Source organism: Camelus dromedarius, chromosome 31 (assembly GCF_036321535.1).
Source record: "Camelus dromedarius isolate mCamDro1 chromosome 31, mCamDro1.pat, whole genome shotgun sequence".
Lineage (NCBI taxonomy): Eukaryota > Metazoa > Chordata > Mammalia > Artiodactyla > Camelidae > Camelus > Camelus dromedarius.
The window spans coordinates 1,090,983-1,118,243 of record NC_087466.1 but is presented as its reverse complement, the minus strand read 5'-3'; the positions used below and the strand labels follow the sequence as shown (position 1 = coordinate 1,118,243).

At 44.2% G+C, this 27,261-nt stretch overlaps 2 pseudogenes; both read left to right on the top strand.

The window, feature by feature from the left end:
* Positions 1 to 1,196: 1,196 nt before the first annotated feature.
* Positions 1,197 to 9,930, top strand: LOC135319718 (dual specificity tyrosine-phosphorylation-regulated kinase 1A-like; annotated as a pseudogene).
* LOC135319719 (insulin-like growth factor 1 receptor) overlaps positions 8,714 to 27,261 on the top strand; it is a 54,425-nt pseudogene continuing 35,877 nt past the window's right edge.

Below are 27,261 nucleotides of genomic sequence, written 5' to 3'. Positions count from 1 at the left end.
ACATGTTGAACAGCCAGCAGCCCATTCCTAACTACTTGTGCTTCAGGGCCATCTGTGCCCATCCAGTTGCTCCAGGCCCAACTTTGCAGAGCCCTGGGGGATCCTCTCCGGGTCTCTGCCTGTCCCATTCTTCAGCCTAGCCACACGTAGCTGTTAGAAGTTGGTTTGGAGTTGGGCTGGGTTCTCCTTCATCAGATCTGTGGCATTTGCTCTTCTCCCACCATAAGTCTCTTCTCTCCTAGGAAAGGCTTTTCACTTTCTAGAATTTAGTTAATTGTGGTTTCTTTAGTCCTCAGTTCTCTGATGGGTTTTTAAAAAGCAGTGATTTTGTGGTTTGCCTGCCTGGCTTGTTCTTGATTTTTAGAGTAAGAGCAATGGTCTCTTGCACATTTCTACATTGTTCTTAGAAACAAAAATCCACTGATACTATTCTGAATAAATTCAGCAGTCTTAGGGATTTTAAAGGTTATATTGTTATTTGTTGAAAAATGAGTTTCCAGAAAATCTCAGTGCATGCTAAGACAATTTATTATCAAATATATTTTCTAAAGGGAGGCATAAATAATTTGCTTTTGATTTATCTGAATAGGAGCAGGGAGAGTTAGACCTGGGATTCTTTATTAGGATTGATCCCAACAGCTTTAATGAGCCGCGGTTACTGAGGAAGTACACCTGAGTTCACAGGTGCATCGGGCAGAAAAGAGGTTCACCCCCCACCCCCACCCCCCCGGGGTGGGACAGAGGTTGGCACGCTGCCTTTGCAAAGGACCCCACTGTAAAGCTTTAGGCTTCATGGGCTTCTGTTACGTATTGTTACTTGGCTTTGTTTTTCACAGTCTTTAAAAATGAAAAAAAGTTCATAGCTGAAGCTGTATAAAAACAGAATCTGGGCCAGGACGTAGTTTACTGATCCCTGGGCTAGATGATCTTTATAGTCATTTTTGGTCTCAAAATTATTTTGAATTTCTCCGAACTACAGTGCATTCAGAATAGTAATGTGTGAAAATACAGAGGCTCTAACTATAAAGCATTCTTTTTAATAAAGGCCTCAACATATCATACATGTAAACATATTTGATGTTATGTAGGCTTTTACATATTCCATGAAATTTAAAGGAAGTCTTTTCATCTTTCTTTTTAGGAGTATAAACCACCAGGAACCCGTAAACTTCATAATATTCTTGGAGTAGAAACAGGATGACCTGATGGCGTCGTGCTGGGGAATCGGGCCATACAGTAGCTGACTACTTGAAGTTCAAAGACCTCATTTTAAGGATGTTTGATTATGACCCCCAAACTCAAATTCAACCTTACTATGCCCTGCAGCACAGTTTTTTCAAGAAGACAGCTGACGAAAGTACAAACACGAATAATAGCATGTCCACGAGCCCCGCCATGGAGCAGTCACAGTCTTCGGGCACCACCTCTGGTATGTCTTCAAGCTCAGGTCGGTTCTTTTGAGATTAATTAGGCTTTGACATGTTTACCCTTTTCTTTTCAAAGTGGGGGTTACTTTAAAGTGTTTTTAAGGTTTGTTAATGGGTAGGGAAGAACTATTTTCCTTAAATCTGTTCTTTGTGGGTAGTAAAAAAAAAAAAAAAAAGTCACCTCCCCTGAAGCTCCAACACTTAGTTATATGTGTCAGTAAATGCTGCTTGGGAACAAAACCAAAATTTTAAATTGTTTTTAAAATAGAAATACTTGGTCTACATGCTTGAGTTTTCCCGATGTAACCAAACTTGTTTACATTTTAGTTCAGTGGTTGATGTGAAAGACCGCAGAGAATTGGATGCCTTTCTGGTATACTTTCGCATTAATAGAAATTTTTTTGGTGACACAGTTCCAGTTTTAATGGTACAGTTGCAGGATATGTACTTGGACAGAATTAGCTTTCAACTCACAAGGTGTGTTGTGCTGTGATACTTCAGGTGGATTGTCGGGGACGAGCAGCAGTGGGAGAGCCAGGTCGGACCGAACGCACCAGCACCTGCACAGCAGCGGGCACTTCTCCGCCACTGTCCAGGCCATGGACTGTGAGACACACAGCCCGCAGGTGGGCCCTGGCACCGCCCTTCATCCCGTGCCCTGCCGTGCCTGGGGGGGCAGTACTGGGTGCGAGGTGTCTTCTGAATGATTGTGTCATTTACTCTGCAGGGCCGTACCTTCCTCGTTTATAAGGCATTCTGATTTATTTCTGACTGAATAATCACATCCTTGTTTAGAAATAGCTCACATTTATTGAGCGCATACCAGCCATTGCTCCAAGTGTTTTTTCCGTGTTTATTCATTTACTGCGGCAGCATTTTGAGCCTCACACAGTGTGGATTTTCATGTTACATTGGGAACTGAGACTTCAGTGGGTTAAGTAACTTTCTGAGGCTCATCTTAATTACTGCACTCTCTGCCTCCTGTGACCTTTGATTATGGACAGGCCTACATACTGAATCAGAATCTGATTCTGAATTGTAGTTTGATTTTCACCTCCATGTTGTTTTGTTTCATTTTTTGTTTGGAGGTTTTTTGTTTTTCAAACCTGTTAAAGAGGATCTAATTAAGTAAATTTTTTAAGGGGTGAAGCAGATGGTGGTAGTAAAAATATTCATTAAATACCGTTTGTAAAATAATAAGTTAATTCATGCTGAGTACTGCATAGCGGTGTTTTATAACAAGAGGCCAGTATATTATTTGATGAGTGAAATAAAACTGAAGTTGATGAACACCAGCCCTTGTCCCTGGTGCAGAAATCTGCATGTGCAGCTGTCTGCTCACAGTCACCGGCCTTCCTGGGCAAGCTTTCCTGGTTCTCCAGCCATCATCTCTCTCCCATTCTCTTTAATAATGGTTTCAAACCCTTCTTCTCCTCTCAGAAACCTTTGGTCTTGCCTCCTCTGTTCTCTCTCACTCATCACTGTGTAAGGAACAGCCTTACAAAAGGGACTCCTCACTGTGTGTCACCAGACTCCGTTTGTCCTGTCCATGTCTCTCCTTGTCTGCAGCCCCTACTCATCCCCAGGTCTCCCGTCGGAAGCAAAACCTTGCCCTGGCCCATGTCTTTCTCGCCCCACATTTCTGCTTCCTGTGGGCTCTGTCTTGTCCCCCTTACCAGCTCCTCAGCTCGCCCCAGCTGGGCTGCCTCCCGGCTCCAAGAGCTGCTCCTGCAGTGTCACCAGTGGTTGTCACGAGGTGCTCAGAGGGCACACGGTCACTTCGTTCTGTTCCTCACTCACATTGACAACACTGGCTTGCCCCTGCTCTTTGAAGCTCTCTCCTCCATCTTACTTGTCCCTTGTCCCACCCCATCCCACCCCCGCTGTCTCCTTTCTGGATTCTCCTCCTCCCACCCTGTGCCCCTCTCCCTCACATGACACACTTCCTGGTCACCTCACAGCTCTAACCAATGACCGTAGCAACTGTCCTGAGGCACATCACTTAACATCTTTATTTCTGCCCTACATGTCACTCCTGAACCTCATGCCTTTATTTCTAATCATCTACTGTCAGTATCATTTTGAAAGGCTCCACAACACGACACTCCAGATGCTGCCCATGAACAGCTGCCGTCATTTCCACGTCCACCGCTGCCCTCCTGCCCTTACCTGTTCTTGGTGCAAATGGCCCTGAACTCACCCTTTTGCTCAGGTCGTACACCTGGCGCCTGGGGAGTTGATCCAGACTCCTCTCTCCCTCATGCCTACAGCGAATCAGAGGGTGGAGAGCGTGCGTTCTGAATAGCCTGTGTGTGTTTTTATTCTCCCCACCTCACTTCACCCCCTTGCGACAACCATCTCTAGTTTATCTGATTAGAAAGACTATTCTCACTGGTCCTCCGTCCAGTTTCATTCACCAGTCTATCCCGTTCTCTTCTCTGAAGCCGAGTCAGTGTTCAGTCAAGCAGTCTGATCCAGTTCTTGGCCTTCTGTTGTACTGAAAAAGAATTCAGACTCCTTAGGAGGGTTACCGTGGTTCCGGCGGTCCGGCCCCTACGCAGGCTGCTCGTCCTCCTCTCTGGTCTTACTGGATGCTCTTCACTTTTTGGAATATAAAATGTGTGTTCTCTCTCACGTTTCTCCCATTGTCTGCGCTTAGCCTGGAGTGCTCCTTTCCTCTGTCCTTGCCTTGGTAACTACTGTGTATCCTGCAGGTCTTAAATATCACTGCCAAAGGCTTTCCCTGATTCTCTAGAACAACCTTCCTTCCTTCTTCCCTTTCTCCCTCTAAATACAGTTGATGCTGCAAACACACAAAACGATCCAGGGAGTAGTCCAAGCCACCTGGGCCCCCACCTGTGTGTAACAGATGTCAGTGTTGTGCCTTATTTGCCTCAGCTCTTTTCTTATTTAATTTTTGAATAGTTGATACATTCACATGGTTTAAATTAAACAAAAGAGGATTCAGTGAGCCGTCTTCCCTTCTGTGTCCTCTAGCCACCTAATTTCTAAATTAATGTTACTAGTTTTATGTATACTTTTAGAGATATTTTATACACATGCAAGCAAATACAAATACATATTCTTCACCTAACCTTTGTACACAGATGGTAGCGTACCATGCATACTGTTTCACATCTGGTTTTTTATTTTAACATGTTACACGTGTATTTAAAAAATTTATATGTATGTATATATTTATCTTTCTGTATCATTACATAGAGAGCTTTTTCATTTTTTTTAAGTCGTAGTATTCCATTGTTTAGATATTCTGTAAGTCATATCAGTAGCTCATACTAGCTTATTTCAGTCTTTTCTTACTACCACAAATAATGCCATAATAAATAACCCTGTATGTAAATCATCCACACATGCAGTTTGTCTGTGATAAAAATTCCTGGATGTGAAATTGCTGGGTCAAAGAATAATGTGGTTTGTCATTTTGTTAGCTGTTGCCAAGTTGCCCTCCATGTAGTGTTATCAGTTTAGCTTCCCAGTAACAGAGTTCGGAGACACAGTCAGTGTGATCACCTTTGGAGAAGTCTGAAATGAAAAATGGTGCTGGACAGAGTATAGTTATATTTTGTTCATTTCTTCTTATGCATGAATTTTGAGTAGCTTTGTTAATTTTTTAAACTTTTTTTAATTGAGTTATAGTCATTTTACAATGTTGTATCAAATTCCAGTGTAGAGTACAATTTTTCAGTTATACATGAACATATATACATTCATTGTCACGTTCTCTTTCGCTGTGAGCCACCACAAGACCATGTATATATTTCCCTGTGAGTAGCTTCATAATTTAAAAACCATTAGTGTTTTCTGAGAACTTTCTGTTTTTCTACTGGATTATTTTCAATAGTATTTCTGCAATTTTGATTCTGAGACCACCTTCATTGAGTAAATACTTAATGATCCGTGCTATCTACTGGTGCTAAAGACACAGTCTTTGCCTTCCTAGCACTTACAGTGACACAGTAAATAAACAAAACCTAATGTAATTGAGAATAGCTGTTTGTTGGCTGGACTATATTAATGCAAGTAGGCCCAACTGATAACAGATCAGTAGACCCCCAAAATATGGTAGCTAAAGGAATAAAAGTACTCTTTTTTATGTAATAGTCCTGAATGGGTATTCAGGTTAGGGGTGTGGCTCTCCCCTACCATCCTGGGACTGCCGGTCCCTGAGGGCCTAGTTGTCTGCTGCCTCCAGCAGGCGAAGGACTTGGGAGGTAATTTAGGGGCCATATCTGGCCATGACATAGGGACTTTCATTCACATTCCTTTGACTAAAACAGTCACACGGCCATGTCTTGTACAGGGAAGGCTAGTATATGGGGTGCAGTCATGTGCTCAGGAAGAAGAATATGTTTTTTGAGGACAACTAGTAGCCTGTGCTGCAGAAGTTGGGGCAGCATTAGCCGTGGTGGTGAGGGGAGACTCTGAAACTGAAAGGGTGTGGAAGAAGCATGCAAGCAGAAATTAGAAATCAGAGCATTCTAGGCAGAAGGGAACAGTAAGTACAAATACCCTGAGGCATTTGAAAGATTCTGACCAGGTGGAGGAATAGAAGGAAGACCCTGTATAGTCAGAGCCCAGGTGGCTGGAGGAAAAGGTTGGAGAGATAAGCATTGTATAGATTGTGCAGATTGCACATGGGTTTTGGATTGTTCTGTTTATCCATTCATTCGTTGGTGGACACTTAGGTTCTTTCCATGTTTTTGCTATTGTAAATAATGCTGTAGTTAACATGGGGGTACATGTATCTTTTGAAGATAGTATTTTTGTTTTCTTCAAATAAATATCTAAAAGTAGGGTTGCTGGATATTGTTGTTTTGTTTTTAATTTTTTGATGAACCCCCATACTATTTTCCACAGTGGCTGCACCAGTTAATATTCCCACCAACAGTGGGATTCCCTTTTCTCCACATCCTTGCCAACACTTGTTATTTGTTGTCTTTTTGATAATAGCCGTTCTAACAGGTGTGAGAGGATAACTTGTCATGGTTTCGATTTGCATTTGCCTGATAATTGATGGTGTTGAACATCTTCTTTTGTACCTGTTGGCCATCTGTATGTCTTCTTTGAAATATGTCTATTCAGATCTGCTCATTTTTTAATTGGATTGTTTGGGTTTTTGCAGTTGAGTTTTATGAGCTCTTTATATATTTTGGATACTGGCCCCTTATCAGAGACATGATTTACAAATATTTTCTCTGATTCAGTAGGTCGCTTTTTCATTTTGTTGGTTCCTTTTGTGCAGTAGTGTTTTAGTATGATATAGTCTCATATGCTTATTTTTGCTTTTGTTGCTTTCGCTTTGGTGTCAGATTCAAAAAATCATCACTAAGACCTGTGTCAAAGAGCTTACCACCTATGTTTTCTTCTAAGAGTTTTATGATTTCAGGTCTTAGGTTCAAGTCTTTAACCCATTTTGAGTTAATTTTGGGGTTTGATACCAGATAGTGGTTGAGTTTCATTCCTTTGTATAGCTATCTAGTTTTCCCAACACAGCTTGTTGAAGAGACTGTCCTTTCTTCATTGTATGTTCTTGGTTCCATTATCATAAGTTAATTGACCATATATGTGTGGGTTTGTTTCTGGGTTCTCTTTTCTGTTCCATTGATCTATGTGTCTGTTTTTATGCTATACTATACTGTTTTAGTGACTATAACTCTGTATTATAGTTTGAAATCACAGAGCATGATGCTTCCACCTTTGTTGTTCTTTCTCAAGGTTGCTCTGTCTATTCAGTGGTTTTTTTGTGGATTACAAATTTTAGAATTATTTGTTCTCTGTTTTTTTTAAAAAAGACCACTGGAATTTTGCCATAGGGATTGCATTGACTCTCTAGATTGCTTTGGGTGGTTTAGACATTTTAACAACATTGATTCTTGCCATCTGTGAGCATGGACTATCTTTCCATTTATTTTGTTTTCTATTTCTTTTATTAGTGTCTTGTTTTCAATATACAGGTCTTTCACTTCCTTGGTTAAATCTATTTCTAGGCATTTTATTCTTTTTGATGCCATTGTAAATGGGATTGTGTTCTTTCTCTGTTTGATATTTCCTTATTAGTGTACAGAAATGCAGCAGATTTCTGTTACTGATTTCGTACCCTGCAACCTTACTGAATTCATTTATTAGTTCTAACAGGTTTTTGATGGAGTCTTTATAATATCATGTCATCTGCAAATAGTGACCGTTTTACTTCTTCATTTCCAATTGGGATGCCTTTTATTTCCTTTTCTTGCCTAACTTGGATTTGTGCTTTTAAAAAAGAATTATTCTTCCTATTCTTTGGCGAGTGGTTTGGAAAAAGGCAAGGATGGAAGACGGGAGTTAGGAGGCTGTTTTGTTAGTCTGGGCAAGAGATGGTAGTGGCCTCATCTAGGGTCAGGTTTTGGAAATGGAGAAGAGAGGCCAGGCTGGGCTCTGGCTTGGAGGTGGCTTCAGTAGTGCTCGCTGGCTGTCTGAATGGAGGGATGGTCACGCCGCTGGATGAGTAGTAGGGCTTTTATCAAAAAAGGAAAGATGGAGAGGGGAGGGGCTTTAGGGGGACAGTAAAGAATTCCTTTGTGACCCATAAGAAATATTTACGCTCTGGCCCTTTCCAGAAAAAGTTTGCTGACCCCTGGCATAAGCAATGCTCCCAAGGAAAGAAGGTGGCCAGTAAAATATATGAGCCTGTTTATGGGTATAACTTGCTGAAGATTTCATAGTAAAATGTTTTTTACCCTTGAACGTATTTGGAAGTTTGTGTTACAGAACTATCTAACACATTAAAGTTTCAAAACCCTCTAATTAATGTAAATGCTAGTGTTGTAGCTTTTCATTGAAGATTGAAACTTGGCAGCGGTACTCTGAATAAATCCTTTTAAAATCTGTTCTTCCAGGTGCGCCAGCAATTTCCTGTTCCCCTTGGTTGGTCAGGCACTGAAGCTCCCACACAAGTCACTGTTGAAACTCATCCCATTCAAGGAACAACCTTCCATGTAGCCCCTCAACAGAATGCATTGCATCATCACCATGGAAACAGTTCCCAGCACCACCATGGACAATGAGCCTTGGGTAACCGGCCCAGGCCAAGGGTCTACAGTTCTCCAACAAATAGCTCCTCTACCCAGGATTCTATGGAGGTTGGCCATTGTCACCACTCCATGACATCCCTGTCCTCCTCAACTACTTCTTCCTCCACATCTTCCTCCTCTACTGGCAATCAAGGCAGTCAGGCCTAGCAGAACCGCCCAGTGGCTGCTAATACCTTGGACTTCAGACAGAATGGAGCTATGGACGTTAATTTAACCATCTACTCCAATCCCCGCCAAGAGACTGGCATAGCTGGACATCCAACGTACCAGTTTTCTGCTAATACAGGTCCTGCACATTACCTGACTGAAGGACATCGGACAATGAGGTAAGGGGCTGACAGAGAAGAGTCCCCCATGACAGGAGTTTGTGTGCAACAGAGTCCTGTAGCTAGCTCGTGACTAAATTGAAACGAGTTTGTTTCTTGTGTGTTTTTATAGAAATGGTGTTTTTTTTCCAAAAAACAAAGTGCAAAGCTGCTTGAATCAGAAGGAGATTAACACACTCATCCGCTACAAGAGGGAAAAGCTGACTTTTTTTTTTTTTAACTTGAAAAGATTGCAAAGGGACAATGAAGTTTTTAAAAGAGCCATGTCCAAACCCATCTTCATGGATAGCTCAGAGGTGTCCTCTTTTTGCCTCCTTCATTTTAACCTGCTACATCCCAGTCATAGTGGGGTTTTTTGTCTTTCTGTTCCACAAAAGTTACTGTTCTGATGTTGGTCTTGATCAGTTGCCAACTAATTTTAAAATAAAAGGCACTGCACATAATTTGCATAAAGGGCCCCAAGAGGGTGTTTTTTTTCCTCCTTTTTGTTTTTCTTTTTTTTCCTCCCCATTTTTGTTTTGTTTTTGTTTTATTTCGGGGGGGACGTTTGGATTTTTAAGTCCTCCAAACACACTTGGGCACGGAAACGCAGTCCTGTCAGGAAGAGGGACTTCCAGCTCACACAACATCCATCACCTTCAGCTGTATGGAAGGGATGGTGGTATTGGCATTTGTAAGACACAGTAAGCCTGTCTGTCCTTTTATTTATGCGAGTTGGGATTAGCAGCAATATTATCAGAAGACATTTCCCATTATAATTGGGCCATTTACAGAAGAACACGAGAAATTTAGCTTGTCTTGTTTAGGTGAGGTGTGTATAATGGGTCTTCCTGCTTTCTTGCTGTGCAAGAAGCCTACTAGTCAAATGGGTGGGAAACAGATTTCTGATTTCTTCGGTCCCTGAAAGAGTTCAGGTGTGTTTTGAGTGAAGGGTGATTTTATTAAATCAGAAAGGAGTGGACTGTCCAGCTGACCATGGACAGTGTAATGGCCTTAGCTCGGGTGTCTTGAGCCAGAAGCAGGTTGAGAAAGAATTAGAGCACAGAGATATTTTAAGAGCCATTTGAGGCTGGACATCATGTTTTCAATCTGTGTGAAACCTCCACCAGGAGCTTCAATATTGTGAAACACACATTCAGGATCTTGCTAGCAGAATTAATGAACTAATTTCAGTTAACAGTATTTTGTACCGTGATTTTAAAGACCTTGTGTATTGTGTGTGATGTCAGTGAGCTGCTGCAGCACCGTGGCAATGAGTGTCTTTTGGTGGGCCATCGCCAGACTGCAGCCATCTATTAAAATCTGTTGACCTCCTTGCAGGGGGAAGGGGGATTACTTCAGGCTGGGCCGTGGCTCTGACATGCCCGTGAGGAAGCCGCAGGTGGTGGAAGCGCTGAGTGGAAAGAAGATTGTGCACATGGACTTCAGGGTCCTGCACTGCCTGGCGGTCACTGATGCAGGGCAGGTAAGTGAAATCTTGGCAAGTCTTTGTTGTTTCAAAAGTGCAGCTTGTGAGGAAAGGAGGTGACTCCTGGTTCTTGAACCAGGAGGGCTGGCTTGGTCCATTGGGTTCTTGTGTACACCTGCCCAGGAGCCAGGGTGAGTAGAGGCACCCAGGAAGGAGGTGCTGACTGACGCAGGTCCCACTCAAGTGTCTTATGGGGAGATATATATATGTACTTCATGTCAGAAGTTAAGTTATCCTTGACAGGTGTTCCTCATTCTTCTGCCATGGGAGGCCATGGGCAGGCAGGCTTGTGGGTGACATACTTTTAAATTCATTTCTGACAATGAATCAGCACACTGTGCTTCAATCAAAATGAATTAAAAATGAATATACTTTCTAATTCTGTAAAGCCAAGAAATGCATTACTTGAAAAGTGAACATATTATTTTTGATCATTTTTCTTCGCAAAATAAAGGAAGAAATTAGTTATTGCATTTAGTTAAAGAGGAAAACCTCCCTGCTTCCTGTAACAGAACGAAATAGATGAATGAGTTCAGTGGGTTAATATTAAGTAAAAACTCATCTGTAGTCATTGGCAAGAATTTTGAAATAAACTTAAAGAAAATTTTCTGAAATGTTGAAAAATTCTGCCCCTCCCCCAACAGGTATATGCTTGGAGTGACGATGACCATGGCCAACAGGGCAATGGTACGACCACAGTTAATAGAAAGCCCACACTCACGCAAGGCTTAGAAGGCCAGAAGGTCACACGAGTGGCCTGTGGGTCTTTGCACAGCGTGGCATGGATGACGGTCGATGTGGCAACACCCTCTGTCCTCCAGCCCATCCTCTTCCAGACTGCGAGGGACCCTTAGGTGCTTCCTATTCAGGTAACACAGATTGTGTTTTATATGAGACCCTTCCATACGCCGCACTGGTGTCACAGATAGGACATTTAACAGCACTCCTGGGTCAGAGGCTTTAGCGCTGTGTGAGCTGCATGCTGAACCAAAGCCACAGACTCATCACAGTGCACTGTGCTGGGATTCCTGCTGGGATGAAAACTCAAGAAGGAGCTAGAATGTAGGTTCTTGTATTATGACCAGGCCGGCTCTAGCTATGCTGTGCACCTTTGCCAACTGCTTAGTGCAGGCACCGTGCTGGGCCGCGTGGTGTTTTCAGCAGCTCTATTCAGGTGTAATCAACACGCAATAAGCCGCATGTATTGAAAGTGTCATTGCCACCAGCTGTGACACGTGTGCACCTGTGAGAGCAGCACCACGGTCAGGATAATGAACTAACACACACACCACGTTGAGCTTCCTTGTGCAGCTTCACAGCCCATCCCTGCCTCCCACAGCCACTGACTGCCTTCCTGTCACTGTAGATCAGCTGGCCTTCTTAGAGTTTTACATAAATGAAATTATACAGTTTGTACTTTTTTCTTAATCTCACTTTTTTCACTCACTGTAATTATTTTGAGATTCATCCATGTTGCATCAAAATTTCATTCTTTTCAATTGTTGAATATTTTATTTATGGGTGCGCTGCAGTCTGTTCCTCCATCTGCCAGTTGACGGACTCGGGTTGTTTCCAGTTTGGGGGCTGTACAAACAAAATTGCTGGGAACGTTTGTGCACAGGTCTCACGAGAACCTGCACTTGCACTCCTCTAGGGTAAGGGCCTGGAGAGGAATGCCTGGATCACAAAGTAGGTGCATGTTTATCTTCTTAAGACACCTACAAACTGTTTTGCAAAGGGCTTGTTCCAAAGCTCCTCCATATTTCTGTCTGTACGTGGCATGGCCAGTCTTTAATTTTAGCCTTTCTTACAGCTGTGTAGCGGTATCTCATCGTAGTTTTACTTTGCATTTCCCTAATGACTTATGAAGCTGAGCATCTTGCTTATTTACCATCCAAATATGTTTTCTGTTGAAGTGTCTGTTCATATCTTTTGCCTGTATTTAAACCTAGGTTGTTTGTTTGTTTATTATTGAATTTTGAACATTGTTTATGTATTCTAGGTATAGGTCTTTCATCAGATATATGATTTTCATATATTTTCTCCCAGTGTGGCTTGTCTTTTCATTCTCTTAGGTGAATTTTAAAGGGCAGAAAATGTCAATTTTGATAAAGTCCAGTTGATCCATTTTTATCTTTTATGGATTGTACTTTGGGTGCTGTGTCTAAACAGCCTTGCCTAACTCAACATCATAAAGATTCTTTTCCTGTGTTTTCCTATGAAAGTTCTGTAGTTTTTGCTATTTAGGCATATGCTTGAACTTGAGTTACATTTCATACATGGTATGAGGTATGGGTTGAATTTTATTCATTTATTTTTGGTGGAGGGATATTTGGTTGTTTCAGTTGCATTTGTTGACGAAAACTGTTGCTTCCCTACTGAAAGAATTTGCACTTTTGTCGAAAATCAGTTGTCATGTATGTGTGGATCTGTTTCTGGATTCTCAGTTCTGTTTCATTGACTTATTTTTGTGTTTTGATGACAACACCCCATTGTCTTGATTACTGTAGCTTTATAACAGACTGAATTCGGGCTTTGCTAATTCTTTAGCTTTGTTGTTTTTAAAATATATTTTGGGTATTCTAGGCCCTTAGCATTTTCCATGCAACTTTTAGAATCAGCTTGTCAAGTTTTATAAAGTAGCCTACCTGGGATTTTGATTGCATTGAATGTAGATCAGTTTGGGACAGCTTCACAGTGTTGAATCTTCCAACCCATGAATGTAGTATTTCTCCCCATTGGTTGAAATCTTTACTATTTCTCAGCAGTGTTTTGCAGTGTCAGTGTACAGGTATTGCGTATCTTTTGTTATATTTACTCCTAAGTGTTTCTTATTGCTTATCCTGTTATAAATGATTTGGGTGTTCTATATTCCACATCTCTGGTTCTCTTCTTGAACATATGTAATACAGATATAATAAGTGTTTTAAGTTGCCTGCTGATTGTAAGATATGTGTTAAAATTTTGTTTTATTCTTTGCTATTATCTAGAAATGTTCAAGTTGCTCTTTGCTAGTGTGTAGAAACAGAATTGCTCTTTTTAAGGACATTTGGAATATTTCTAGTTTTTGGCTATCACAGATAAAACCTGCTATGGATATTCATGTGCAGCATTTTGAGTCAGCCTTCCATATTTTGAATAAATCCCTCTTGGTTTTGCTGCTTTTTGTTTCTTTGATTTTTCTCTGTTGTTTATCTGTTTTCAGTTTATTGGTTTATAGTCTCATCTTTATCCTTGCTTTATGTTTATTTTGTATTCCTTTTCTAGTTTGCTGAGGTGAGAGTTGAGATCATTGACTGTAAGACCTTTTTCTCATGTAAACGTTCAGTGCTGTGAATTTCCCTCTCACCACTGCTTTAGCTGCATGTCTCTGGTTTTGGTATACTGTATTTTCTTTTTTATTCAGTTTTTTTTTTATTAAGTTTTTTCAAAGAGCAAGCTTGTGGTTTCCTTGATTTTCTCCATTGTTCTTCTGTTTTCTATCTCACTGATCTCTGCTCTGATGTTTATTAGTTCTTTTTGTCTAAGATGCTTAGGTCATTGGCTCAGGATCTTCCTACTTTTCTAAGTAGACAGTTACTTTTCTTAATTAGTTGAGTGCTTGACTGATTACCCTCCTTATCCCTTTGCTGTGAAATTTGTGCTTTAAAATCATATTTCTCTGATATTAATATAGATCATGTGATATAATAACATTTCTTTTGATCAATGCTATATAGTATGTAAACCATGGTATTCCATATACCGTGATGAACTATTGTGTATCTGTCTTTTCCATTCTTTTACTTTCAACCTATTTGTCTCTATGAGTATTTCCCTATTTGTTTTTTATTACTTCTAGCTGTTCATTGTTCTCTTTCTTTTTCTGCCTTCCTTTGAATTAGTTGTTCTTTATGATTTTATTTTTCTTCTTTGTCTTCTTTGAGCTCTAACTTGTGTTATTTTAGTGACTGCTTTAGGATGTGTATCATGTGCATGTGACTTATCCTAGTGATACGTATAGTAAACAAAAGTGGCCCATTCTTCCTTCCCGACCTTTGTGCTGTTGTTGTTATATATTTCTGTGTATGTTGTAAACTTGATAGTATTTTTTTGCACATTAGGTTAAGAAAAGAATGTCTCTGCATTTGCTCACGTGGTTACCTTTTCCGGTGCTCTTCATTCCTCTGTGGAGACCCTGCTTCCATCTGGCATCGTTTTCCTTCTCATTGAAGGACTTCCCTTGTTATGTCTTGTAGTTCAGATCTGGGGTTCATCCTTTCAGCTTTTTATGTCTGAACTAGTCATTGTTTTGCTCTGTGTTCACAGTATACTTTATCTGGGTATAAAATTTGGAGTTTACATTGTTTTCACTGAGAATTTGCTGTCATTCTTATCTTTTGCTCTTCTGTACCTAACACGTCTTTTATCTCAGATGACTTTTCAGATTTTCTCTTGATTTTCCTGGTTTTTACCTTCATGGTTTGTGTACCTGTAGTTCATTATGCTTCTTGGATCTTTGGGTTTATAATTTTCATCAAATTCGGAAATTTTTCAGTCATCGTTTCTTCAAAAAAATTTTTCCTATACCTTTCTCTCTCCTGTCTTTTGGGAGGTCTAGTTTCATGTATATTAGGTCTCTTGAAATTATCCCACAGATAACTGACGCTTTGTTCATTTTTAAACTTTTTTTCTGTATTTCATTTTGGATAGTTTCTATGCCGTATCCTCAAATAAACTAGTCTTTTCTTCATTTTCTAATATACTGTTAATGTTACCAAACTATTTTGGTCTCAGACATTGTAGCTTCCTCTCTAGAGTTTTTTTTTTTTTAAGAGTTAAAACTCAGTCACCTATTAACTCTTTGTTTTTATTGAAGTTTAGTCAAAGTTACTACTTTAAATTGTTATTTATTTATTTTTTTTTTCAATGGAGGTCCTGAGAATTCAAGCTGGAACCTCATGCATTTTAAGCATGCACTCTACTGCTAAGTTATACCCGTCACCCCCATCCTCCTCTAGAAATTTGATTTGGGTGTTCTTTCTTCCATGTCTCTGATTCTCTTCTTGAACATATGTAATACAGATATAATAAGTGTTTTAAGTTGCCTGCTGATTGTAAGATACATGTTAGCTCTGGATTGTTCAGATCTATTGATTTTCCTTATTTCTGAATCACAGATATTTTGCTGCCTTTCTGCCCACCTGGTAACTTGTAGTTAGATGCTGTACATTGTAAATTTTACTCTGAATGTTTCTGGAGATTTTTGTATGTCTATAACTAAGTTACTCTGAAGTAGTTTGATCACTTTGGATCTTGGTTTGGATTTGTTAAGTGGATTCAGACCTGATGTTAGTCTGGGACTAGTTGTTCCGCACCACTGGGTGTTCTACTCAGTGCCTGGTGAACGGTGAGGTCTTCCCACCTGGCTGATGGGAGCAGGCACCATGCTGGGTCCTCTGTGCCCTCCCAGCTGGCGCGCCCCAGCACAGTCCTTCCCTGCAGTTGGTTCTTTGGCTTGGGGCAGTGCCCTCTCATGTAGGCACCCATCAGCTTCTGCTGCACCCTCAGCTGGGCTGGGGAGGGGGGCACCTGCATGTCTCCAGGGGCTCTCTGGGCAACTCTCTCCTCTCGTGTCCTGTCCTGTGAGCTTGGGCCACATCAGACTCCCTGGCTCTGAGCTCTGCCTCCTGTGCCCACAGAGACCACTGGGTTCCTCCTGGTGCCTTCCCTCTGCTGAGGTCTGGGAACCCTCAGGGCAGTGAGCTGGAACATGTGTCCACTAGGACTGTGTACTGTGAAATCTTGTCTTTTCACTGTTGCTTTGGATTCCTGTTTGTCTTGGATTTCAGTGACAGGTAAACACACATAGTTGTTGTGGTAGTGTTTTCACAGATGATGTATGTGCAGCTGAATTGCTGTAAGTACATTCTGCAGGGGGACTTACATCTTTTAGCAGTTACAGTGAGCCTCTGCTGAGAGTAGCTTCTTTAGAGAAGTATAGTATTTTTTAACTCTGAAAGATAATAATGAACCTGATACTTAATCTGTGAAAAATGGAAAATGCATACTGTAATGTGTTTTACAAATTACGGGTCAGATTACAAAAATGGAGCAAACTGTAGTCTTAAGAATTGAACCCAAACTTTATTTTTCTTTTTCAGGTGTGCCTTCAGATGCTGATTCTTCTGTTGCCAGTAATAAAATCAGTGGTGCAAATAATTCTAAACCAAATTGCCCTTCTCTTGCCAAGATTCTCCTGTCATTAGATGGAAATCTGGCCAAACAGCAGGCCTTATCTCACATACTGACAGCCCTGCAAGTCACATGTGCCAGGTAGGCTTGTTTGCTGACTTTTGAAATCCCACAGTTATGTGAGTCTAGGAGAATGTTAGGCTATCATCTCTAAATATTGTGAATTTTAGGTCAGATACCCTTTGGTGAATGATGGTATCTTTGTGCTTTCTTGAATGAAGTTGAAATATAAATTAGAAAATCAAGTTAAAGAACATTTTCATTATTCTTTATGGCCAATAACCTCTAAACTTATTTGGGGGGTTGAAAGGAAGAATTGGTTGGTACTGATAAACAGTAAGGTTTCAGGCCCTTGTCCTCCCCTTCAGTCTTGATAAGGCAGAGTTTTGCCAGTGTTACCTTTTCTGTCCTTCTGCTCCTGTTTTCTCACAGCCTGAGGAAGTGGCCCATCTGTCCATGTCCGTGTATCCTTGCAATGGGCCTGATGAATAGAAAGAAACACTCACACAGGAACCTGACTCAGTTGTTGAAGGATGCTCTGTCCTGGCTGCCTTGTGTGAGGCGCCTGTGGTATTTGGGTTTCACTAAGCACAGAATTACCCCCGACCTCCACCTCCTCCACCAGCCCAGGGAGGTTTCACAGGGCCAGTCAGATGCTTGTTCTGCTTGGATTTTTATGTTAGCAGTTTCTCTCCTGTCATCACTTTGGTCATTCAATAAATAAGGTCAAGTCTGAATACTTTAGCTTTTAGCGAGGGGCTACATAGTAATAACATTGTTTTTTTTTTTTTATAAAACTCTTTTATACTTATTCTATTAAAGTGAGTGCTGTGGTGAGTGCTTGTCCTGCCCCGACCCTGCTGCCCCGTGGTGGTGAAGGGCAGCTTCCCAGGCCTGGCTCTCTCTCCTGACAGAAATGCCATGGTTGGGGACTTGATGCCAGTCGACATGGTCACCCTGGTGGAGTGTCCCTCATTCTCTTCCTCGGCACCCCCTTCCCACATGTCTACCATGGCCAATCCCATGAATGGAGAAGAATGTGTGCTGGCTGTTGATACTGAAGACAGGCTAGATCCAAATCCATGGCAAGAAAAGAGAGGGGAGGTAAAAGCAGGTGGTAGAGCAATGAAGAAATCTTAGATCAGGAAGGGAAAGGCAGCTGATTACTAGCTTATTGTATAGTATATGAAAAAGGATACAGATGAATAGTCAGATGAAGAGGTGCACAGGAGGGTGTTCTGTAAACGTCTGTGAGGTCAAGGTGGTAGGTGGTCTTGTTGAAATCGTCTGTGTCTTTACTGATTTTCTATCTACTTGTTCTATCAGCTGTTGCAAGTTGGGTTTTGAGATCCCAGCTGTCACTGTGTATTTGTCTCCTTTTGACATTTCTGTCAGTTTTTTCTTCACGTGTTTTGGGTCTTTGTTATTAGGTGTGCATATGTTTGTAATTGTTATATTACTGATGTTTGACCCATTTTTCACTGTGAAATGTCTCTTTGTCTCTATTAACATTTCTTGAAGTCTGTTTTGTGTAATGTTAGTGTAGCCACTCCAGCTCTCTTAATGGTTCCTGTTTTCCTGGTAGATCTTTTTCCATCCTTTTACTCCCAACCTTTTATGTCTTTGAGTCTAAAGTTTGTCTCTTGTTATGCACCTTTTATTTAGTTAGATCTTGCTTTTTTTAATCCAGCCTGCTAGTGTTTGTCTTCTGGTTGAGATGCTTAGGCCATTCACACTTAATGTAAGTATAGATGTGGTTGGATTTACATCTCTTAGTATGCGTGTATTTGGGGATGTTTTTATTTTGCCTTCATTTTTGAAGGATAGTTTTGCTGGATATAGCATTCTTAGTTGATAGATTTTTTTCCTCTTAATCACTTTAAATTTGTCACCATGCTGGTTTCCTGTGTTCATTGTTTCTCAGAAGTCATGATCTTATTTTGTGTCTTTTCCCCTCTTGTGGATTTCATGATTTTCTCCCCATCTTTGGTTTTCAACAGCTTCAGTCTAGTGTGTCTGGGGTGTGGATCTCTGTGTTTGTCCTACTTGGGATTGGTTAGTTATTGGAGCTGACGATTAATGTTTTTCATCCAGTTTGGGGTTTGGGGCTGTATCTGTTCAAGTACTTTTTCTGCCCCTTTTTTCTCTTCCCTCTTTTTTTTTGTGGGGGAGGTGCAGAATTCCCATTATGCATATGTTTGTATACTGAATGTTGTCACCCAGGTATTTGAGACTTTGTTTATTTTTCTCAGTCTTTTTTCTCCTGTTCTCCAGATAGAGAGTGACAGAAATTGTGTAGTCTTCAAGTTGTATGGTGATTCTTTTTTTCTGCCATTTCAGAGCTGCTGTTTTGTCCAGCTGCTGAATTTTTCATTTTGGTCTTTGTACTTTCCACCCTCAAAACTTCCTTTTAGTGTTTTTTTTAATTAAATCATTGTTACCATATTTTTCTTGGTTGTCATGCTTTCTCTGGTTTTCTTGAATCCTTGGAATGTATTTATCACAGCTGCTGTGAAGGTGGTGTCCGCCAGACCCAGCACCCGGCCCCTCAGAGTCAGTTTCTGTTCACTGACTGTCTTCCTGAGGACGGCTCACACTTTCCAGTGTTTTTGTGTAGCCCATAATTTTTTATTGAAAACTGGACATTTAAGATTGTGTTGTGTCATGTGGACTCTGACCTTTATTTTTTTTTTTAATTTGTAATGTTGCTACAATTCTTTGACTGTTTTGTAACATGCCTGGAATGACTCTTTGAAATCTCCCTACCAGTGTCACATAGCTACTGATGTCACAGCTTCACTTTGCTATTTTCATTTTTGTTTTCAAGCCTGATTTTTAGGATTTGCTCCATATCTGCTTGGTGTAGCACCCAAGCCTGCTGAATTTTCCCTTCTGTGAATGGATCTCTGCGGGGATAGGGCAGGGAGGGCGTGGAAATCAGTGTTCTGGCAGTTTTCCTGTGTGTGTACCCCACTCTTCCCACTTTCCTGAGTTCATGTGCCCTGGGTCACCCAGGCTGCCATGATGTCCTCACTTATCTCTTCTCTGCTCTCTGACTTTCAGGATCTTCCTGTTAGATCTCTGGCTAGTTCTTAGGTCTGGACCCGCCTAGTCCCACCACTCAGGCCAGCAGAGAGGCAGGCTCTCCCGTGTGTTCTCCGTCGCCCTCAGCGCCCTCTGACTCCCAGGATCTCTGCCAGGCACTGCCCCTGCTCTGCACCAGCGAGCACCCCAGGAGGCAGGGCCCCTCCTGGTCGGGCTCTGCTCCAGCTCGTGTAGACCAGCCCAAGGCGGAAACACCCCAGGCTTCCCCCATCCCTTCCCGAATGCAGCAGTTTTTTCTCAGTTTGTTGTTTGCCCTTAATTGATTTGAAGAGTCCTGGAATCACTGTTAATTAAAATTTGAGTGGTTTTATAGTTTTGTGGGTAGAGGATTTGCCAACTTCTTCCCTCCACCATAGCCCAGATCTGGCCCTTCATTGATTCTTTTGTAGCCTAACTTGTCCCGCAGAAGACTCTAGACCTGATGCTAAGTGCTTGAGGGGTGTGATTTCACATAGCTCTGTAAGTGGAGGGGGCAGGATATAAAGTTTGGTCTTGCAGCTGGGGCTGCAGCATGAGAATTTGCCCAGAAGTGAGACCACCAGACCAGCTGGCCCAGTGCAAGTGTCTTGTGTGCTCACCATGGGGACTCTTCTGTGGGAGGCAGTGCAGGGGGAGCGGGAGTCAATCTTAATTAAGTTCTTATTTTTTGAGGTTAGTTCTTCCCGACTTTCTGCTCTTCATTAGCTGTCAGACATCGTTTTAGTCTTGCTGCTTCTGTGCGGTATGTCATGACTTTGGCCTTGCCTGTGGTGTGCCGGTCGGGAGCGGTCACTTTGTGTTTCCTACTCATTTATCCTCCAGTCGCAGAAGGACTCAGGATGGAGTCTGACCGGCAGCGGTCAGAGCAGCGCCATGACCCTCACAGTCGTGGGCGGCATCAGCAGGGTTGTCTCCATGCGGTCAGGTGGGAGGGAGGTTGAGATGCTTCTGTAGAAGAGAACAGTGAACATTACTGAACAGAGTGTTAACCACTTCATTTTCACGTGAGATTTCAGGAAGGGACAATACATGAATATCCACAAAATATAGTAGATTTTATCTGCCAGTACTTTCAGTAAGATCATTATCCAAGTGATGTTAGTACCTCACTCACCCCTGATGGATGGGACTCCTGGGTGACCGGTGTGAGAGCAGGTCCTTGTTGGGGGCACAGGCCGTCCAGGAGGCCGGCCTTACCCAGACAGTGGAGATGGTGCTGGAAAGAGCGTGGGAGGGCCAGGCTCGTGCTACAGAGCTTCTTAAGGGCATTTGTTTTTAATTGATGCTGTGAGGGCTTGGGCTCCACGTAGAGTGTGTGCTCTGTGCGTGGGGAGGCCAGAGTGCTGGAGCAGATGGGAGCGGTCACCTCTGGGCCTCTCCCTGCTCTGCTGACGGGCTCCCTGAGGCTGAGCAGGGGTGAGTCCCTCTGTACTGGGCTTGTTAAATGCTCTCACGGGGCTTTTTAGAATCATCAGTGCAGCTATTTGTATGTGCGTGCGATCTCTTCAGACTTTTTTTTTATTCTTCACCTGGAGCAAGTGTCCGCTAATGTTTCCTGGCATAACTGCGCCCCTCTGCCTTTGTAGCAGAGGCAGCCACAGCCTGAATGTAAATGATGGGCCTGGCTGTGTCTCAACGAAGTTTTCCTCATAAGATGTTACCTTAGATGAATTGGTGTGGTCACAGATGAGCATGGATTTTTTTCTGGCATTTCGGTAAATGTCAATGTGGTTTTAGTCCTGCTGTGAGATGTGCCCAGTTTCTCTGCTTCCAGCCAGATCCCTTCCGAGCCACTCCCAGCCCGCTGCCTGGTGGCCCTTCTAAGTAGACGCCTGGTTGGGGTGGCGCACTGCAGCCCTGTCTGTCTGCTCCCCATGGCACCCAGGCTTCAGGCTCTGGCTGGGCTGCTCCATTCCCTAAGGGTGGCCCTTCCATGCTGAGCTGCCCCTGTGGGTCAGGGGTACCCCTGTGCCCAGGCCTTTGCATACTTGCACCCTCTTTGGGGAAGGCTGGGGCTTTCTCATCCATTGCCTGGGAACCCCTGTCATGTCAGACCTTCCCCAGGAAGCCTCCCCGTGGCCCCTGAACTGGGTGTGGGCAGAGGCTGGCTCTGCAGGCCCCTCACACGGCATCATGGGTGCATGTGAGTATCTCCCTTGGGGCGTTGCCTGCCTGCGCCCTGCTTCCCAACTGCTTGGTGCAGGGTGTATTGAGGGCACAGTGTGAACACACGTGAGGAGTGGGCTGGAGGAGCCGGCTGTGCTCCAGGCAGGGCACAAATGACTCTGGGTCTAAGGAACTTGATGTTGATCTGATGGTGGGCGAACCCAACACCAGTGTTGTTCGCTCTCCCAGGCTGGGAGTGGTCTGACTGGTCCAGCGAGCTGCGCATCCCGGGGGATGAGCTGAAGTGGAAGTTCATCAGTGATGGGCCTATGAACGGGTGGGGCTGGCGCTTCACCGTCTACCCCATCAAGCCAGCCGTGGGTAAGGAGGGGCCTGGTCTCCAGCCACCAGGGCTTGCTGACCCCGCAGGGTGGACACACATCATTTTCACTGAGTGCCTTGCGAGCCGCCTTGTCCTGTTGTGTGGGGAGCCAGCACTGCCCAGGGCCCCACCACGGCGAGGGTCAGAGCCGCAGTGAGCCACCTCCGCTGTCCAGCTTCCAGGGTGTCAGCCCCCGTCCCCACCCAGTGTTCCCCTGCTCTTGCTGGTTGCCGTTCTTAACCCGCTTGACTTTCAGGTAAAATGTCAGTGTACAGAACTTACCTATGTGACCTTGACAGTGACAGGCCCCTGGACCCCTCTCTAACCACAGGTCCACCCCTTGTTGGACTTAGTGAGTCTCCTTGTCAGGGGCCTTCGCCTGGTCCAGTGGGGGGACGTTTATTGTGCTTTTTCTTCCTTTTTTTTTTTTTGTATATGTATATTTTTATTGAAGTGTAGTTGGTTTACAATGTTGTGTCAGTTTTTGGTGTACAGCATAATGCTCCTTCTTCAGGCCCTAAAGACCTCCTTTCCGATCGCTGCATCCTCTCCTGTCCATCGGTGGACTTGGTGATGTGTCTGCTGGACTTCTGGCTCAACCTGGCCTCAAACAGAAGCACCGTCCCCCGCCTGGTGGCATCTCTGGTGGCCTGCGCACAGCTGAGCATCTTAGGTAACGGCACGTGTGCTTCCAGGTCTGTCCGGCTGTGTGGGAACTGTGGTCATCCTCTGACCCTTTCTGTCCACTAATTTCAGCTGCCAGTTACAGGATGTGGGCCCTTCAAAGACTGAGGGACCTGCTTACAACCGAATTTGGGCAGTCAGTTAACATAGGCTGCTTGGAGACAACGACGGGGAAACGAGAGCTTTGGCGTGAGACATTACATTACAGTTTCTAGACAGCTGACCCTCCGGGACTAAAATGTTGGCGTTAATACTTTAAACTCCTAAATCTCAGATGAAATACAAGTCGGTCAGTTTTACCTTTTGCTAAAACTGCTTGAGTTAAGTGTTTTGGAGGATGGCAGTTGTCATACATGAGGAAAAGCCGGTGTTTGAATTAACCATAGTGTCTAAGCCTTCTTTTCCACCCCTGGCCAAGCCCCCACCGCCTTGTTCCATTTGCAGCTCAGTTATGTTCGTTACCACAGAGGTAACGTGAGAACAGATACTGTAAAGGGGGATTAATACAACCTCAAAACAAAGTTCAGTGTTCATTGTGTGTTTTGAGGTTCACCACTGTTTTCCTGTCTGGGTCAAACTTCTGGCTTCTCGTGGGTTTGCATCGCGTACCTGACAGCCGGGATCTTGGTTCTTCCCCTTTTCTGAAATGCCCTGTGTTCCCCTTTCTAGGTCCTTCCATTCCTCTGGATGTTCTCTCAGCATCAAACTCCTCCACTCAGCTGATGGTGAAGTGGAACCCACCCTCTCTGCCCAGCAGCAGCCTGAGTTCCTACATCATGCAGTGGTGGCATCAGCCTCAGGACAGCTGCCTTCACTGCAAAACTACTGCCCCAAAGGTGAGCTGCCAGCCCCAACACCGCATGTCCCCATCCCCGGGAGCAGTGCCAGCCCTCGGTGGGGACCCAGCAGCGGTGGCGATCACCAGTGCAGACAGCCCCTCCTTTTCCCCACCAGCCTGTGCAACCTGGCTCTCCTTGGGCTCCTCTTTTCCAAGCAGACAAAATCCCCATCAGGAAGTATGCTGATGGCACCATCAATGGCGAGGAGGTTACGGAGAATCTCAAGACCAAACTGTGGTGGCAAGAAGGGGCAGTGCTGCACTTGTCCCATAACCAAGGCTGAGAAGCAGGCCGAGAAAGAGGAGGCCGAGGACTGCAAGGTCTTCAAGAATTCCCTGCACAACATCATCTTCATGCCCAGTACCTGCCCTCTGAGGGTGACTTCAGGCAGGGTCTGGTGCTTTCTCACCACCCTGGTCTTCTGTAGGTCAGCAGCCTTAAGGTGAGACCCAGTGGCCATGGAGGAGGGACACTTTGAGGCTGTGGGCTTAGCTGGGTGGGATTTCTGCACAAAGGAAGGGGCTCAGAGCCTGAAGGCCTGCCCTGGGGTGGGGTGGGGGGCAGGTTGGCTGTGTGACAGGTGACAGGTGCAGCTGACCCTCAGCCCAGTGCAGGGAGCACAAGGGATCAGAGAGCAGAAACCACCGGGCCACACTTGCAGAAACCTGTGAGCAGAGGAGCCAGGATTTAGGCCATTCCCACCCTTCCTATGGCCGCTCAGCATGGCTGAGGGGGAAGGAAGCTGGGTAAGAAAAGTCAGAGTCAGTTTTGAAAGGAGCCCAACTTCAAAGTATGACCAGGTGCCATGGGCACTCTGGACAAGCAGGTTTGGGAAGCAGCATGAAAGACAGCCTTTAAAAGCAAGCGGCCCCTCCCCTGAGCATCTGTCTGCTCCACTGTGGAGGGAGGTCCATGTGCAGGGCAGCATTATTCACATAGCCAAAAGCTGGGAACAACCCACGTGTCCTCCAGCAGCTGAGTGGATGAACAAGTGTGGCCTTTCTGGGCACTGGAATATTATTTAACCAAGAAAAGGAATGAGATTCTGAAGCCTGGATGAAACTTGAGAACATGCTGAGTCAAAGCAGCCAGGTAGTGTATGAATCCATGGGTATGAAATATCTAGAACAGGCAAGTTCATAGCAACAGGAAGTGAGTTAGTGGTTACCGGGGCTAGGGGAGGGGACGGGAGTTATTCCTTAATGTGTGTAAAACTTCTGTTTGGAGGGATGAAAAATTTTGGAAATGTTGGTGATGGTTGCACAGCATTATGAATAATCAATGACAGTGAATTATGCACCTAAAAGAGGTTAAAATGACAAAATTTTGTTAGTTTTTTTGAAACTATTTTACCACAACAAAAACTAGTGAAAAAAAAAAAAAGAAAGGTGGAGGGACATTCAGCAGGGAGACCTTGTGATTGATGTCTGGGGAAGGAGATGGAAACAGAGTGGTGGCCGATGGCTCCGTTTTCTTCCTGAAAGATTATTGAGCAGAGTTTTGAAACAACCTCATGCCTGAAATCTGGGCAGAGGAGCAGGATTTCAGACCAGCCTTGTCCATACGAGCCCGTGTCCCCAAACCCCCACAGCACCCCATCTGCCAGCCCCTGACCTGGGGGACACCAGCGGCCCTGAGCTGCTGCTTATTCTGCAGTTGCTCTGCCCTTAAATGCTAGCCAAGGTTGGAGCAATGAACGGTTTTGAAAGGGACATTTTTTTTCTGTCAAGTGACCCTCCTGATATTTGTGCAATAGTCAAAGATAGACATCTTGCTCTGAAAAATCATTAAAACAGGAAATGAAGACCTTTTAGAATGAGATGCGCTATTTCCTCTGCAGAATGAAGCTCTTGTCGCTCAGCCCCCTTCTGCCCATGCCCTCCTCCCCCACAGTTAAAACTGCGGAGCCTTCAGCCCTGTGCACCCCGCTGGTGACATCTGCTCACTGAGGGATGGTAGGGCTGTGGCTCATGTGTTAGTCCAGATATCTGTATGTCACGTGTGGTTCCAAGAGTCAGAAAGTTTGAGGACTGGAAAAGAGCTCAGAGATGTTTCAGAACTAGAACCCACGTTCAGGGGCTTGTCCACCATCCAAATTCATTAATGATCCACTTGGGGCTTGGCCCTCCTTTCCCATACTCCGGGGCTCTTTCCCTGCCCAGCATCAGTTCTCAACACCATCCATCCCCCCGCACCCCCAGAGGCTCGGCCAGTGTTGCTTCCTGTGGGCACAGAGAAGAGGATGTTTTGAGTGTCCCAGGCAGGCTGGGCAGGAGCGGTCCGTTTAACACTCTGCATCAGAGTCAGCTGGTTATGTTGCTATCTTGTCCCCCCGACCTGCCCGAGGTTCAGGTTGTGAGTCCAGGTTCTGGAAAGGTTTGGATAAAAAGCCCTGTGCCTTTCTGTTTATGGTTACAAGGCAGTGCCTGTTCTCTCATCAGACGTGGATCACAAGATCCGGTGGCGCGAGGGCAGAGCTGTGGGTGACACAGGTATTATGAATACCTCATGTTCATGTTGATTTCAGGATAGGTTTCCTCTGTGCCGGGCTCCCCTGCTCCGTGCGTGTGCCCACCCTGCGGGCCTGGCGGCCTCTCTCTGAAATCTAGTCCCACTTCCTGGTCTCTCTTCCCACAGGACAGAGGTAGTACTGTGGCTTGCCCATGGAGGCACCACAATTGATAAGAACCTCATGTGTGTGTTTTTCAAGACTCCTACTGAGGCTGGCATCTGATGTCCACACAGTTTCCAACAGAATTCAGATAGAAGGAGCGTTTGGGTAACAGAATGACTGAAAAAATCATAAAGGAAGGTGTTCTGTTTTACAACCAGATTGTCCAAAGACAATTTTTATTTCCTTCAGTTCATTGTAAGTACAGTTTGTCTGGGAGTTTAAAGCCCTCAAGTCAGGTTTAGTGTGTTACGCGCTGTCCAGCGTGCCCCGTGTGTCCTGAAGCAGGCCAGCGGCCGGGGCTCATGAGCTGCTCTCTCACATCCGTATCTGGGGGATTGCCTGTCGCTGATCGCTGCCTTTGTATCTTAAGTCAGGTGGTTTGGTTTAAGTGACTGAAATGTCAACAGATGTTGAAGAGTCAAAAAGGTTTTCCGCTCGGAGTAAGTTGTCCGGTAGGTGGGAGTGGAGAAAGCTGGGGGTGATGTTTGCCACTGGTCAGTCACACTGTTGGGAGGCGAGGCTGCTTACAGAGAATGGGGGATGCAGCATTCTGCCTGCCCCCTGCCTTCCTGACGGGGTCCTGTGTGGCCTGCCTCCCCAGCCCCTGTCAACGGCTCTGCGGCCTCTGGGAGTGTGGTGTTTGTAAATAAATAGACTACTGAGTGAGCTTATGGTGTCATCCCAGGTAAATGGGATTGGGCCCAGTAATATTTTGCAGTGAGTTAAACATAAGCAACTTCCTACTTGTAGACCCTAGTGGGTGTTGTGTTGGCTTTGAAGAGATGGCAGGAAATTTGTTCTGGTGGGTGTCAAAAAAGGTCTTCCTAGCAACAGGTGTGGTTCCGAACTGTGCCCTCCCCTTCCAGGAAGGTAGGCTGGTTTGTCAAGTGTGAGGATGGGGAACTCTCAGCCTCATTTTCTAGCCTTTCCTTCCCCAGCATCAGGA